The 16,047-nt window shown below is 47.9% G+C and overlaps 1 pseudogene; it reads left to right on the top strand.

Annotated features, from left to right (window-relative positions):
* The first annotated feature begins 5,455 nt into the window (after window positions 1-5,455).
* On the top strand, window positions 5,456-5,561 carry LOC132597158 (U2 spliceosomal RNA; annotated as a pseudogene).
* Window positions 5,562-16,047: the final 10,486 nt, after the last annotated feature.

The following is a 16,047-nucleotide window of genomic DNA, read 5'->3' on the forward strand; positions in this document are numbered from 1 at the left end:
GTCCCATGGTCACCATGGGGTGGCTCTGGTGAGGAGGGCCCCAGGAGTTCAGGTCCACGCTGCCCCCATTGCTGTGTGTGGTGCTCGGGGGCCCCCTCTTTCTTGCCGTAACTCTGAGAGCTGCAAACATGCAGCTCAGATCTAGGGCAGCCGCTCTGCTCCCCAAACCCAGCTGTGTGCTGGCATGGGTGCCCACGGTGGAAGTTGTGGATGATGAAATTGAAGATGCTTGTGCGGGGCCGCCCAAAGCTGGGGGGCTTGGAGCAGAGGAAAAGGCTGGAGCTTTCCGTTTCTTGGGGAAGAGCTGGGGAGAGCTGCCCAGGTCCTCGATGGCATAGGTCTCATCCCGCAGCGCACTGTTGATGCGCCGGAACGCTGCTTCCTTCTCCGAGTCTAGGTCTTCGGCGGTGACCCGGAAACCCGGCTCAGGGGCTGGGGGCAGCCTCAGAGGCTCCCCTCGCCTGTGCGGCAGCAGAGGAATCCTGCGTTTTCGGGGCCTGGGACTGTCAGATGTGCGGGAGCCCTTCCTCCAGGGCCCTTTCTGCCCTCTTGCTGCCTCTGCATTTTTGTCAGGCTGGCTTTTCCGCTGGTAAACCACCGGAGCTGCAGATGGCGACGGAGGGCCCTCCTCGCCCCCTGTCTTCGCAGACTTCTGGGGCAGCCCTTGCGGTATGGCGGGACCCCTCCTTCTTTCCACTGGCAGGAAACCTCGGGTGGAGCTATATGAGCTCGTGATGGCGTTTCTTTGGGGGCAGGAGCTCATACAAGAGGTCTGCTGTTTCCTGGCGGATCTGTCCTCTGCCCACTTGGCGTGGAGGTCTCTCTGCAGAGGTCCAGGCCTGGGCACGAAGAAAGAGCCCCCCAGGGGCCTAAATGCAGATCGTGCGCCCCCGGTGTCATCGGGGCCGCTTCTCTGGTCTTCGTTCCTCCCTGTGACTGTGGGGACTTCCTCCTGCTCGGTCATCCCCTGCCCGCTCTCTCCCAGGGCCCTCAACACCGTCTTCTCTGTGCTATAGTGGTAGTTCGGGACACAGCTGGGTGTCGTGGCCGGCACTGGCTGCCCCCGCGCCACACTGACAGTGACTGTGTGCACTGCGGACACTGAGCTGCGGGATGTCGTGGAGGTGCGAGCACCCATCTCTGCCTTCTTCCGATGGCCTCGCCTGAAGATGGAGATAAGGATCCCCATAAGGAGTGCAGCGTCTGCGGGATGGTAGAATGGGGTCTCAGAGACTCTGTGGCAAAGTGCAGATGCAGAGTCACTGGACACTTGTGGGCTGGCCTGCGAGTGGATAGCCGGCCATAGACAGCTGGGTGACCCGGGCCGGCCACGGGAAGTCGGTGGGCGCGGGGAGCGGGCTGGGGCAGCCGAGCCCTCCTGGCAGGTGCTGGTCCCCCAGTGCCCGGTGTGAGGGTGAGGGGCAGGGCCTACCTAAGTAACTGCTCCTAGAGAACTTGGGTGAGGTCGGTCCCTGGATAGAGAGCTGGGCTCCGAGCACTCTCCTTCAGCTGCCAACTCGGCCAAACGCGGAGTGCGCTCTCTTTGGCCTGTTGCCTTTTTATACTCTGAAACCTGTGAGCGAACAATGGGCATGTGTTGGCGGGGCGCAAAAGTTTAGGGAGGGGTGGCGCATGCGCAGAGTACACGTCAGGCCCTGGGGCGCACAGGTGAGGATGCGCGCCCCTGGACCGTCTAGCGCTTCTGAATCTCCCGGGGGTCTGAGGGCTGGAGGTGTTTGCCTTGAGGGTGATGAGCTTCTTGGCAGGACAGCTGGCCCTTCTCCCCTGGCCGTGCCCCAGTGCTGTCGGGGTAAATAACTGTACTGGACGGGATCCCCGCCCAGCAAAGTGGAGCAAGGTTGCTGGCTGTGCAGCTCCCACAAGAGGCGGCAGCTTTGGCAGCAGCGCCTCTGCGTCCTCCTGCCCTTTCCCCTGGAGGCACTGGAGGGGAGAGCCGCTAAGAACGAAAGTGCCCACACCATCCAGATCCTGCTGGGGTGACACCTGAAGTGGTGACCAGGGCTGGTTGAGAGGGCCATACTTACCATATGACCCAAAAACCCACTCCTAGGCAATTAACCAAGAGAAAAACTTTTCACAAAACACATGTGAATGTTTTAGCTATCTTGTCCACAATTCCTAAATATAGGACTATTGAGGTTATCCAATTTTCTTGAGTTTGTCATTTTTTAATTGTTCTTGGAATAACACTATGTATACATATTGTTTCACAGTCTAGAGTTAATATTTTACCAATTAAATAAAATTCAGAAGGCTTATATCCATATAGATTCTTTTACCTTCCACTCTTTGTTATAGCTGTCATATGTGTCACCTTTATATGACGTCAACGCCACCCTCTGAGACTGTGGTATCCTTTTTTCATACATATACAGGGAATTCCCTGGCGGTCCAGTGGTTAGGACTCAGCACTTTCACTGCTGGGGCCCCGGGTTCAGTCCCTGGTAGGGGAACTAAGATCCCGCAGGCCACGCAGGCGTGGCCAAAGAAAAAAAAAGTCATACATATATAAAATAATGTAAGAGGATAATTTTTCCAGATACTTGCCATTTTTGTTGCCCTTCCTTTGTTCCTAAAGTTGCAAGCTTACTTCTTTCTTGTGTCATTTCACTTCAGCCTGAAGAAGTTCCTTTCATGTAATATTGTTATAGCAAATTGTCTGGTGATGAATTCTCTTAGTTTTCTCTCATCTCCATCAGACTTCATTTTGGCTTTTGTTTGGCTTTCAGTCTTTAAGGATATCCTTGCTTTAAGGATATCATATCCTGGTTGGTCTTTTCCTTTAATACTTTAAAGATGTTATTCCATTCTTTTCTGGTCTCTGTTTTCTGATGAGAAATCACAGTCCTTCAAGTTGACATTCTGTGATGTATAACAGGTCGGTTATACAAGATTATTCTTCACCTTGGCTTTTTTATCAGGTTGTGTGTCAGGGTGAGGCTTTCTGAGCTTAGGTCTGTGTCTTGAAATCAGTGACGTTTTCAACTATTCTTTTCCTCATATATTTTCTTCTGCACCTTTCCTTCAGACCCTCCAACGGCACAAAAGTTAGAACTTGCAATATTGTTTCATATGTCTCTGAGACTTAATTTTTGTTCAGTCATTTATCCCCCTTCAGTTGTCACCCCAGCAGGATCTGGTTGGCTTGGGCACTTCTGGTTTTTTTTTTTTTTTTTTTTTGCACTTCTGTTCTTAGCGGCTCTCTCCTCCAATGTTACCAGGTGGGAGGGCAGGCGGACGCACAGGCGCTGATGCCAAATCTGCCACCTCGGGCGTCGGCTGCTGAGCCAGGTACCCTGCTCTCCAGCTTTCCTGCTCTGGTGGCCGGGGACCCATCCTGTAGAGTTAGAGCCGGCCGGGGGAGAAGGGCCAGCTGTCCTGACAAGAAGCTCATCACCCTCAAGGCAAACACCTCCAGCCCTCAGACCCCCGGGAGATTCAGAAGCGCTAGACGGTCCAGGGGCGCGCATCCTCACCTGTGCGCCCCAGGGCCTGACGTGTACTCTGCGCATGCGCCACCCCTCCCTAAACTTTTGCGCCCCGCCAACGCACGCCCATTGTTCGCTCACAGGTTTCAGAGTTGCATCCCAGCAACAGGCCAAAGAGAGCGCACTCCGCGTTTGGCCGAGTTGGCAGCTGAAGGAGAGTGCTCGGAGCCCAGCTCTCTATCCAAGGACCGACCTCACCCAAGTTCTCTAGGAGCAGTTACTTAGGTAGGCCCTGCCCCTCACCCCCGGCCCGGGCACTGGGGGACCAGCACCTGCCAGGAGGGTTCGGCTGCCCCCAGCCCGCTCCCCGCGCCCACCGACTTCCCGTGGCCGGCCCGGGTCACCCAGCTGTCTATGGCCGGCTATCCACTCGCAGGCCAGCCCACAAGTGTCCAGTGACTCTGCATCTGCACTTTGCCACAGAGTCTCTGAGACCCCATTCTACCATCCCGCAGAACCTGCGCTCCTTTCTGGGGGTCCTTATCTCCATCTGCCGGCGAGGCCATCGGAAGAAGGCGGTGATGGGTGCTCGCAGCTCCACGACGTCCCGCAGCTCAGTGTCCGCAGTGGACACAGTCACTGTCAGTGTGGCGCGGGGGCAGCCAGTGCCGGCCACGACACCCAGCTGTGTCCCGAACTACAGCACAGAGAAGACGGTGTTGAGGGCCCTGGGAGAGAGCGGGCAGGGGATGACCGAGCAGGAGGAAGTCCCCACAGTCACAGGGAGGAACGAAGACCAGAGAAGCGGCCCCGATGACACCGGGGGCGCACGATCTGCATTTAGGCCCCTGGGGGGCTCTTTCTTCGTGCCCAGGCCTGGACCTCTGCAGAGAGACCTCCACGCCAAGTGGGCAGAGGACAGATCCGCCAGGAAACTGTAGACCACTTGTATGAGCTCCTGTCCCCAAAGAAACGCCATCACGAGCTCATAGAGCTCCACCCGAGGTTTCCCACCAGTGAAGAGAAGGAGGGGTCCCGCCATACCGCAAGGGCTGCCCCAGAAGTCTGCGAAGACAGGGAGCGAGGAGGGCCCTCCGTCGCCCTCTGCAGCTCCGGTGGTTTCCCAGAGGAAAAACCAGCCTGACAAAGATGCAGAGGCAACAAGAGGGCAGAAAGGGCCCTGGAGGAAGGGCTCCCGCACATCTGACAGTCCCAGGGCCCGAAAACGCAGGATTCCTCTGCTGCCGCACCGGCAAGGGGAGCCTCTGAGGCTGCCCCCAGGCCCTGAGCTGGGTTTCCCTGTCGCCGCTGAAGACCTAGACTCCGAGAAGGAAGCAGCGTTCCGGCGCATCAACAGTGAGCTGCAGCATGAGACCTAGGCCATTGGGGGCCTGGGCACCATGCAGCCTTCCTGTCCCTTTCTGCTGCCTGCTGCAGGGGCTGCTTCTCCGCAGAAAATGTTTCATAGTTATTTCTATTTTAATATGATCATGGTACATTAAAATGTATTAGTGCTTGCCTGTGAACACTAAGGTCACTTGACTTGTAATTTTCTATATTGTTCTATATTTTTGTGACTAAAGGCATTACTTGGGGGAATTAAAAGAATATCTTGAAGCGATTTTGGCTTTTGATCTGCCACTAATTCCTATTTAACCTTAATTCAGGGGTCGGATTCTTTGACCCAAGGAAACAGAATAGTATAAAAAGAAAGAATGTGAGTGTCAGATGGTGGCAGTGATTAAGTATAGCAAGAGACGCCTTTGCAAAAGTTACCGTTGGTCCCAGAAGACTCTCACTTAGCTGTGTGACGGTGGGCAAGTCACTTCACCTAAATCTCTGAATTATAGGGCTGTGCTGATGATTTAAAAGTGACTGAGCACGGTGGACACTCGGAAATCCTGGGTTCTCAATAAAGCCACTGCCCTGCTCTTTGGTCCTTTGGAATTACTAGATTAGTAAAATTTATACTTGACAGTAATTTTAGCTTAAAGTTTATTTTGTCTATTTCATCTCAGCCTTTTGGCTAAGATCAAGTGTAGTATCTGTTCTTGTCAATTTAAATAGCAAGAGAAAAGAAAGGAAAATAACGGGCATGCCGCCACACTCTTCAGACAATAGGAGCCTCTTAACCTGTTCCTTTGTCCAGAGACACAGGCCATTTCTCAGTGAAGGCCTCTGCCATCACTGAGGTTGCAGGGGAGATGTGGTAACTGGGGAGAAAAAGACCAATGGGGATGACCCCCTCACTCCTCAACATCCAAGCCCCCCACTTTCTCACTTGTCTGGCTAGAAATAAAAGGTTGATCCCATGGTTTTAACTTTCAGCTGCTGCTGGACTTTGCGTGCCTTGCATAAGCTGGGAGACAGAGGCAGGAAAAAAACCCACCATAATCACCCTGTTACGGGCTGTTATTCAACTGTGGACTTCCAGGCCCCATCTGCCTGTTAGCGTTCACTTCTTAGAGTTTCAAGTGCATGCTGTTTGTCCTCTATCTTGCCCCATGCGGCTCTCAAGCCCTCGTAATATGACCACATTTCTCGTGCCACATGTAAAGATTCTAACATTTTGCAGATACTGAATTAAAAATCTATTATTTACATTGACTTCACCATTTTCATTTTCCTGGTGTGTTCATTAGAAAATTCAAAATTACATATGTGCCTGGCATTATGTATTTTTTGGTGAGCAGTGATCCAGAGGATGGAAATGTATGCCTCCTTCGACTCCTTAAACTTAACCCCACTCTGGGGCAATGTCCCAGCCAGGCAGAAACTGCAGTGTGTCTTGGAGAAGGTCTTTTGCATTGAGATAGTAGGATGCTCTTTTAGCTTCAAGAACTTGGATGTTGTGGAGTTTAACCTGGTATAAGTTCAAATTAGAGTGTTTTAATTTTAGGATGTTAAAGGTAATCCCTATGGTAAACACAAAGAAAATAGCTATAGAATATTCCCAAAAGGAAGTGAGAAAGTAATTTAAATATTTTATTGTAAGAAATCAGCTAAACACACACAACGAAAGATAGGAATGCAGGAAATGAGGGGCAAAAAAGCTTTGGGCAGATGGAAAAGAAACAGCACAATAGCAGAAATAAGTCCTTTTTTTTGTCAGCAATTACTTTAAATGTAAATGCATTAAACTCTCCAATCAAAATACAGAGATTGGCAGAATAGGTAAAAACATATGATCCAACTATATGCTGTCTACAAGAGACTTACTTGAGATCAAAAGACTCAAGCAGGTTGAAAGTTAAAGGATAGAAAAGGGAATTCCAAACTCAGTGAGAAAACTCAAATAGTAAACAAGAGAGCAGGAGTGTCTATACCAATATCAGACAAAATAGACTTTGAATTTAAAATGGATCAAAGAGTTAAATATAAGAGCTAAACTATACAAATTTCTGAAGAAAAAAAGGGATAAATCTTCATGGTCTTGGATTTGGCAATGAACTCTTAAATATGATAGCAAAAGCACAGGCAACAAAAGGAAAAAGAAATTGGACTTTATCAAAATTAAAATCCTTTGTGTTTCAAAGAACACCATCAAGAAAGACATAATACAACCTTCAGAATGAAGGAAAATGTTTGCAAGTCATATATCAGATAAAGCCTAGTATTCAGAATATGTAAAGAACACTGGCAACTCAACAATAAAATGTCAAATAACCAAATTTTAAGAATGAGAAAAAGAATCTGCATAGATACTGCTCCAAAGAAGAGACACAAATTGCCAATAAGCACATGAAAACATGTCCAAAATTATTAGTCAAAATTATGCAAACTGAAACCACAGTGAGATACCACTTCATACCCACTATTGTGCCATATAATTTTTTTAAAAACAAGGGTTGGCAATGATGTGGGGAAAGTGGCACTTTCAAGCATTGCTGGTGCAAATATGAAAAAGAAAATAGTTTGGCCGTTCCTCAAAAAGTTCAACACAGAGATACAATATGGCCCAGGAACTCCACTCCCAGGTATATGTCCAGGAGAAATAAAAAAAGTATGTTCACACAAAACCTTGTACATGAGTGTTATATTGTCATATCATTATTCATAATAGTCAAAAAGTGGAAACAACCCAACTATTCGCCAACTGAGGAATGGAAAACTAAAATGTGTTATATCCATACAATGAATGTTATTCAGCCATTAAAAGGGTGAAGGACAGATACATGCTACAACCTGGATGCACCTTGAATACATTTTGCTTACTGCAAAAGTCAGACACAGAAGTCCGCACATTGTGTGGTTCTATTCATATGAAAGGTCCAGCATAGGAAAATCAGTAGAGACAGAAAGACCCAGGGCTGGGGTGAAAGGGGAGGACAGAATGAGAATGACTGATACTAGGTATGAGGTTTCTCTTGGGGATGATGAAAATGTACTGGAATTAGAGATGTTCATTGCAAAACCTGAGTACACTAAAAGCAGCCAAATCACACAGTTAAAAAAAAATGTGAATTGATGGAATGTGAATTATATCTCAATCAAAGATAATATGACAACATTTTTATAGTCATTACTCTTGATCAGTTTCAGGATGGAATTCCCACAGTGACTTCAATGGAGTGGCTTGTATGGGATGATATTTGAGGCTCAACCCTTTGGGACTAGATGTTCATTGTGAGCTGTTGAATGACGGTGAGGGCCAGACAGTATATTTTCTTCACGGAGGATCAATCCCCATATGTATCCTTGGTTTGAATCCTTGTCTTTTTCTCTTCATATTCCTGAAACAAGTTCCTAGGAAATACATTCACAATAGAGGTGTTGACATCCTCCTGGCAAAAGTCTTAACTTATTCACAGGTGAAACTTCAGATCTCCTTATTACTAGCTGCCCGGGGAGTCCCCTGAATCAAAGTAGGGCTTATGAAGATGGACCTTGCATTTGAGTGTGCACTAAAAATACCCAACAGGCTCATCACATGGGGAAGATAACTTTATTTACATGAGACAAGTACAAAGTCAGCACAACACAATGAAGGATAGTATGGGTGCTGGTGCCTGATGGCCTGAAATCAAATCCTGTTTGAACGTCACGTGTACCTGGGAAGGTTAGTAACTTAGCCCTTCTGTTTCTCAGTTCCCTGGCCAGTGATATGGAAATATTAGTGGGACCTGCTTATTCGTATTATGTTCTGAGGCTAAAAATTAGTAAATACAAAGCCTGAAGAAAAATGATGGGTACTTCATAAGTGCTACCTACATAAATGTTCAAGTATTAAATGCCTGGAAGAATAAGTAGGTCGTCTCCAGAAAGGGCACCTAGGAGGCTACAAACAGGAGGATAGAGCCTACTTTTTCACATTGATGACATGAGTAAGACGTTTTAGAGCTCATGGAAAGAATATTATTTCTTGTGATGCACTGTGGGGTGGGCAGAGTAGGGGCTGTGACCCATATTTTATGGTTCAGGGCACTGAAATTTAGACAGATTGAGTAACTTGCCCAGAGTCACAACACTGATGAGTGATGGGTCTGAGGCAGGGGAGGGATAGAGATTCCTGAACACATGGACATGAGATCATGCCCTGGATACACAAACCAAGAGCTCTCCTCGCTCCCTTTCCCACATCCTCCTGCCCCAAGGATGCTGCAGGGAGACAGCTGGTACTCGGAGGAGGTGCCTGGCCCAAGAGAATGGCTCAAATCTGGACCCACCTCCTGGCTCTACGTTTCAATCCCTGACCCCAAATACAATGTCTTTCCCCCAAATGCAGACCCCCTGATGGACCGGGGTATCCAAATGTGTGTGCATCTCCCCTCCCTTCCCCCTCAGCACTTGATTCTAGCAGCTGATTTGCAGTGAGACTTCCTGGTGGTCAGGTGACCACCCTGAATGACCAGTAGTCTACTTGACTCCCTAACTGACTCAAAACCCAGGACATTCCAAACCAACTGCCCACATGACAGTTGCACAGAGAATTAGCATCATCTTCAACTGATCAAACCTGGATGATGAGCAGTTAATATTCATTAGCTGGGAACAGGGTCTACTGGGCTGGTGTTTTGGTGGCTTAACAGATGAAGTTTACAGGCCCCCAGGGTCTCACTGACTAGAAACTGACCAATCGTCTGAGCAGCTTGGACTAAGGCCTGGCTAAGAGCGGGCAGTGGCTGCACGGGCTCTGAGTGGGCACCTTCCCTGCCCAATCCTCCCTCAGCCAGATCCAGGCTCTGCTGTACAAACTACAGCCATTGCTCCTGAATCTACTTGCTGGTATTATTTCCACAGTACCTTCAATGGAGTGGTTAGTGGGGGTGCTATTTGTGTCCCTACCCTGTTGTTTGGCCAGATGCTGATTCTGATGTGCCTGAACCACCGCTGCGGATGGCCAGCAGATTATCTTGATCGCAGATGATATTCTTGTGCATCCTGTGTTTGATTCCTTTATAATCTTCCTTTTCTTCTTGGTACCCGAGTCATGATCCTGGAAAACACGACAGAAACTGAGAGAACTATTGATATGTTGCTGGGAGAAGACCATGCAGAGGTGTCAATTCATTCCCAGGTCACACGTCTGTTCTCTTTGTTCACCAGCCTCCTAGGGGAGTCTAGGGGAGTCAAGTGAATCGAAGCTGGGCTGAGAAGAGGGTGTTGCAATGTGGTGTGCACTGAAAATAGCCAGCAGGCTGACTGCACGGGGACATGACTTTATTTAGTGAGATAATACAGAAAGGGAGCACAGCACAGTGACCGACAGAGTGGGGGCTGGTGCCTGATGGTCTGGATTCAAATCATACCAGAAGCCACATGAACCTGGGAAAGTTATGCAGACCCTCTGTCCTCAGTTCCTTGTTCTGTGATAATGGAAATGTTAATAGGGCCCACTTATTAGTATTACATGATGAAGCTTAATACAGCAAATCAGGTAGACCCTGATGAAAAATGATGGTTACTTCATAAGTGCTACCTAAGTGTGCAAATATTAAATGTCTGGAAGAATAAGCAAGAAATGTGGTAGTGCTGCCTCCAGAGAGGGGACCTGGATGCCACAGGGCAGGGGAGTGGGGAAGGTTATGGGTGTGATGCTTTAGAGCTTGTGAAGAATATCTGTCATCATCTCCTGGGATCCCCACATCAGCCCCGTGGGGAACTCATGGCAGGTGCTGTGAACCATATTTTATGGTACATGGCACGAAAATGTTGAGATTTTAAGTGACTTTCCCGGAGTCGCAAAGCTGACGACGGATGTGGGACAGGAATGTAGTTGGTTCCCTGGGACAGAAATCCCTGAACCCCTGAATGCTCTAGATGGTGCTCTGGACTCCTGAGCCCAGGGCTCCCCTCCCTCCAGCCCCCCAATCCTCCTGCCTGCTCCATGGTTGCTCCAAGGACAGGAGGGGTCTGAGCCAAAAGGAGGGCCCAAGCCTGACCCACTGCCTCCCTTACATGTTGATCCCTGACCCCACAGCTCTTAAATATCCCTGAAAGAAGGTCCCTTGAAGGATCAGGGGGTCCCATCTACGTCCCTCCTCCCTCAGCATCTTCACACACTGGGTGAGCCTCCTGGTGGTCTGACCAGTGGTCGGCTTGTCTCCACGTGGCTCAGAGCCCTGGTCTCTCCAAGCCAGTTGCCCACATGGCATGTCTCTAACAAATTAGCTTGGTCTTCAACAACCAGCCCTGGATGCACAGGTAGTGCTGATTAATGAGGACAGTGGCCTGCTGGGCTGTGCTTGGTGGTTTAGTGGGTGAAGCTGGCGTGCCCCACTGTCGCCTATTGATGTGAGCAACTGTCTGAGTAGCCTGGGCTACGGCCTGGCTGGGGAGGGGCCGTGGCTGCACTGGCTCTGAGGGCGCACCTTCCCTGCTCATCCTTCCTCATCAAAATCCAGCCCCTACAAACTCCTCATCCATCCCTAGACCCTGCAGTGGCACAGGAGAGAGGCCCATGCCCTTCTAGAGGGACCCCTCCATAGCCACAGCCTAGAGACCCCATCCCAGGACTGTCTCTGAGGATGACCCAGGCCCTCCTAATCTCTGTCACCAAATGTTCATTCCACTAACCCGATGGCATTGTCCCTTCTCTCCACGTTCCCAGGCAGCGCCCAAACACCCAGTGATCCTGTCCACATCAACCATTGGAAATACCGCCACGAAATCCTAGTTTCCTTCCTTTCTGAAAACCTCTAGATTTAGACTGCTAATATTTGCTTTTGGATTTTGACATCGACATTCAGAAGTCTTTAGCCTGTAATTTCTCCTGTTCTGTAATATCTGCTGCGGGTATGACATCAGTATTCTCCTGGTCCGATGAAAGCAGTGTGGGTGTGTTCCCTCTGTATCTGTTCTCTGGAAGAGTGTGTAGGAGACGGGCATCGTTTCTGTCTTAAATGTTTGGTAGAAATCAGAGGAAGCCACCGGGCCCTGAAGTTTGTTTTGTGGGGAAATTTTTTGGCATCTCTTTCTAATTGAAGTTTACTTGGTGTATTGTACAGGGCACAGATTTTAAGCGTAGAGCTTTATGGTTTCTTGTAAATATAAACACATCTGTTACCAACACCCAGTTCAATATACAGGACGTCCCCAGCACCCTGGCTGCCCCCTGTAGAAGGGGAGAAGAATAAGTGCTAACTTATTCGGTTATAAGAATGAAATCAGTTACTCCATGTATATTCCAAGTGCAGTGATTTACACACAAATAACTCAAAATGAGTGTGGCAGCACAATCAGAAAGTAGTGGAGGGTGCTGGAGGGCTGGGAGAATCCAGTCCCTTTGGGATTTCCACTGTGGAGGTCGGGCCAGAGTAAGGAAGCTGAGAGGAGCTTCTCAGAAGCATCTGGGCTTTCACAGAGGGAAAAACTACTGCTCCCCAGAGTGCAGCGCCCATTGTAATTCACTGAGCCCTCCCTTTGCGGAGGGTGCTTTTCTATACTTGTGTGTTATCTTACATAGAAGTGTTTAAAAAAAAAAAACCGAGGAGGAGATCAATTTTGCTTGATGTAACAGCCTTTCACTGTTAAAAGTAAGACATGTATCTAAAATTTATGCTAAATCTGTACAGCTCCGACAGGAAGTAACCGGCACTCACTAACTGACTCAGGAGCGGAGGGGGAGCAGAGAGGCGGCCCTCCTTCCTTGGCCTCGTGTCTCATTTAAGCTGCCAGACGCTGCACAAGCTCCATCCCCTCTGAGTCTCAGGCTGAGGCCTCCAGGTCACAGTCCTCACAGGTGTCAGACCAGAACCTGCCACACAAAGGCAGGGACTGGAGTCAGTGGGGAGGTGGGCTCCCTGGGGTCGGTGTGTGGGACCCAGGGGGCTACTCAGACCCTGCAAGTGACTTTGGGCCCTGACATCCCCAGGGCTCACATCCCCAGGGCACTGGGGCCTGTTTGCTGCTCTTTGCCAAGTGTGTTCTGGTAGCAGAGAGACCTGTCCTACAGGGGCGATTTAACCTGGGCATTTGGCCGGGCGGCGTTCAAGTGACTGGTCCCCTGAACAGTGAAAGTGATGCAGAGGAAAGGGGAGGCTCTGGGGCTCCAGGGTGAAAAGTGTGGGTCCCTCCCACCTGGGCGCTGTGAGGAGTGGGAGGTCTGATGACACAGGTGGGAGTAGTGACCCTGTCCCTCCAGCCCACACGCAACACGGCCCGTCGTGAGACCAGCACAGTGGAAGTGGGCAGAGAACTGCAATGTTCCCTTTTCCCCTAATAATCATTTTTCTTTCTTTAACACCCCAGCCAAACTTGCCTGTGCTTTTTAATTTTAAAATATCCTGATGCTGCGGTCATAGAATCATAAATTCTATAGCTTTGCTGTATCCCAACATGAAAAGTTTGTAGAAGACACTGTTTTTCAGCGTGTAATAAAACCAGATGTATTTGTTATCTAATTTTAAGGTCATAATTAATTTGGAAACCTGGCCCTTTAACTCATCCTAAATTAGCATTGCTTTGAATTGCCTTCATTTTGTGTGTGTGTTGCATTCAATTTTTACACATCTATGGTAAAGAGAAATGGTGCCATGAGGTGACCCAGGCCCTTCAGTGGGGCTCCACAGAGGCTGCGGGGTCCCCAGGGGGTGGGCAAATCCCAGCCAGGTGTGGATCCTGCTGTGTCCCCTACCGGATGCCAGGGCTACCACGTGCCTACAGGGATGCAGCAGCGCTGGGCCAGGTGAGCTGTCTGCTTGCGTGAGAAGAAGCCCCGGTGCCTCTGTCCTCCTCACCCTTTCCCCAGGACGCCTGAACTGAGGGGTACCAGGGCCACTCCAGATATCTCACCACACCTGGTGATTTACTGGGGATGTTGCCTGCTGACCTTGGCGGGTTGGGAGGGCAAGGCTGGGTCCTGCAGAGGGAGATGTTGAACCTCACCAGGGACACTCTTTACAAAGAACACAATGTGAACAACACCTCCAGGAGTGATGTATGTGGTGACCCCACAGACGCCTTCAGCCCCCCATCTAAACATAAGAGCCTGGCATCTTCAGGGATTCTATGGAACGGGGACTCTTCCCTGGTGAGACGCACTCAGGTCATCCTCCAGTTGCCTGCCCAGATTACCACCATTCTCTTCTCTCCACCTTTTTGTTCACATGCAGTGGTGACCACCTCCGTGCTCTTCTCTAGCTTTTGGGTTTTCCTGAAGCGCAAAAAAAAAAAAAAAAAAAAAAAAGTCAGGGATGGCAAGGGAAGCACATACACTTATTTGCCTTCTGCTCTTCCTCCTACCCTCTCCACGCTCACATTTCCTCTTCTTGTTCTTCCTCATCCTTTTACTTCATCCCTTCTCTTGAATCCAGGACAAGAGAATTTCTTTTATTTTTTTTAATTGGATGAGTCAGTCTTCTTTTACTTATTTATTTATTTTTAACGTCCTTATTGGAGTATAATTGCTTTACAATGGTGTGTTAGTTTCTGCTATATAATAAAGTGAATCAGCTATACATATACATACATCCCCATAACCCCTCCCTCTTTTGTCTCCCTCCCACCCTCCCTATCCCACCCATCCAGGTGGTCACAAAGCACCGAGCTGATCTCCCTGTGCTAAGCGGCTGCTTCCCACTAGCTATCTATTTTACGTTTGGTAGTGTATATATGTCCATGCCACTCTCTCACTTTGTCACAGCTTAACCCTCCCCCTCCCCATATCCTCAAACCCATACCGTTTTTATGCTAAGTTATATTCTACATGTAGCTAGAAAAATGTTAAAAATATTTTTAAAGAACTGCGCATCTGTTTTTGAAGCTGATTTGGCTGTTCAAGGCTTGCTAGCACTTTATCCATCTCAGTACTATTTCACTTAGTAAACAGATGCAGTTGCCATAATTGCTGCATATGTGTCTGTGTTCCCTTCTGGGCTATATGTTTTTGAAATTAGAAACTATATTTATATCACAGCCCCTATGTATAGCACAATATCCATTGCTAATTCAGATTGTGCTTTAAGATAGGAGAGAAAATTTAACACTTTTATTATAGTCATAAACATCTAGCAAACCAACCAGAAAATAAAAACTAATTTTCAATTGGTTGGCCAAGAACAAAAAAGAGAGGAATACCTAGTGCAAAATCATATCTCTAATAACTACTGTTGGATTTAGAGCACACACATGCTAAACGTATTTTAAAATATCTTCTCATCAAAGATTTGAGGTTGGACCTGAAAAAATTATATCAGAAATGAAGATAATTATGTGGTCTGACCAGCGTGGATCACACAAAGTAAGTGTATACTATGTATAAAGTAGATAAACTACGAGGTCCTGCTGTATAGCACAGGCAACTATATTCAATACCTTGTAATAACCTATAAAGGAAACGGATCTGAAAAAGAAATATATATATCTGAATCTCTTGGCGGTACACCTGAAACACAATATTGTCAATCAACTATACTTCAAGTAAAACAAAACAAAACAAAACAAAGTAACTGTAAAGGGAAGTATAGTTTTATAAATTCACCTCTGATATCCAATGCACCAACTGAAAGAAAACAAAGTACAACTTTCTAGGAGACAGGACATGGCCAGCAAACAAGGCCATTACCCTCGGTAACGGTCATACCTGCCAAAAAATATACAGACTAGCCTGCATTCATGAATACATAAGAATTCTTCATTTATCTGGCATTGTTAGGCAATGAGGTATTGTATGTTAGGAGAAGCTTTTTTAAATGACAAATTGAAGAGGAGTTATTTTAACCTTCACTCGGTAATTTTTTTCTAAAATTAAGAAATGTATCCACTGGTGTATCTAATGTTTCCGTGATAACTCGGGGTCATCAGTTCAATCAACGTTTGCATGAATAATGCAAATGGAAACAAGACAGGCATGCTTACTGAAACTGAAAATGACGTGGCACTGGCTGGAATAACTGATGAGAGAGCAAGAAAAAAGCAAAAATGAAAACAAACCGTGATCAAGAAACAATCAGTCAAGTTCTGACTTTCTGTACTTAGTTTCAAAACGAGATACCACAAATCCTAGCGAGAGACTCCAGCATCATTAGCTGTCTTTCTCCTTTGTTTCCACCTTCCTTTCCTTTTCCTTCTATCCTAGACTGTTCCAGGCAGTGCTTATAGCTGCTTGCAAGACAAATTCTAATACTTGCTTTCTCTCACACAAACTTCACAATATGTC

Source organism: Globicephala melas, chromosome 3 (genome assembly GCF_963455315.2).
Source record: "Globicephala melas chromosome 3, mGloMel1.2, whole genome shotgun sequence".
NCBI lineage: Eukaryota > Metazoa > Chordata > Mammalia > Artiodactyla > Delphinidae > Globicephala > Globicephala melas.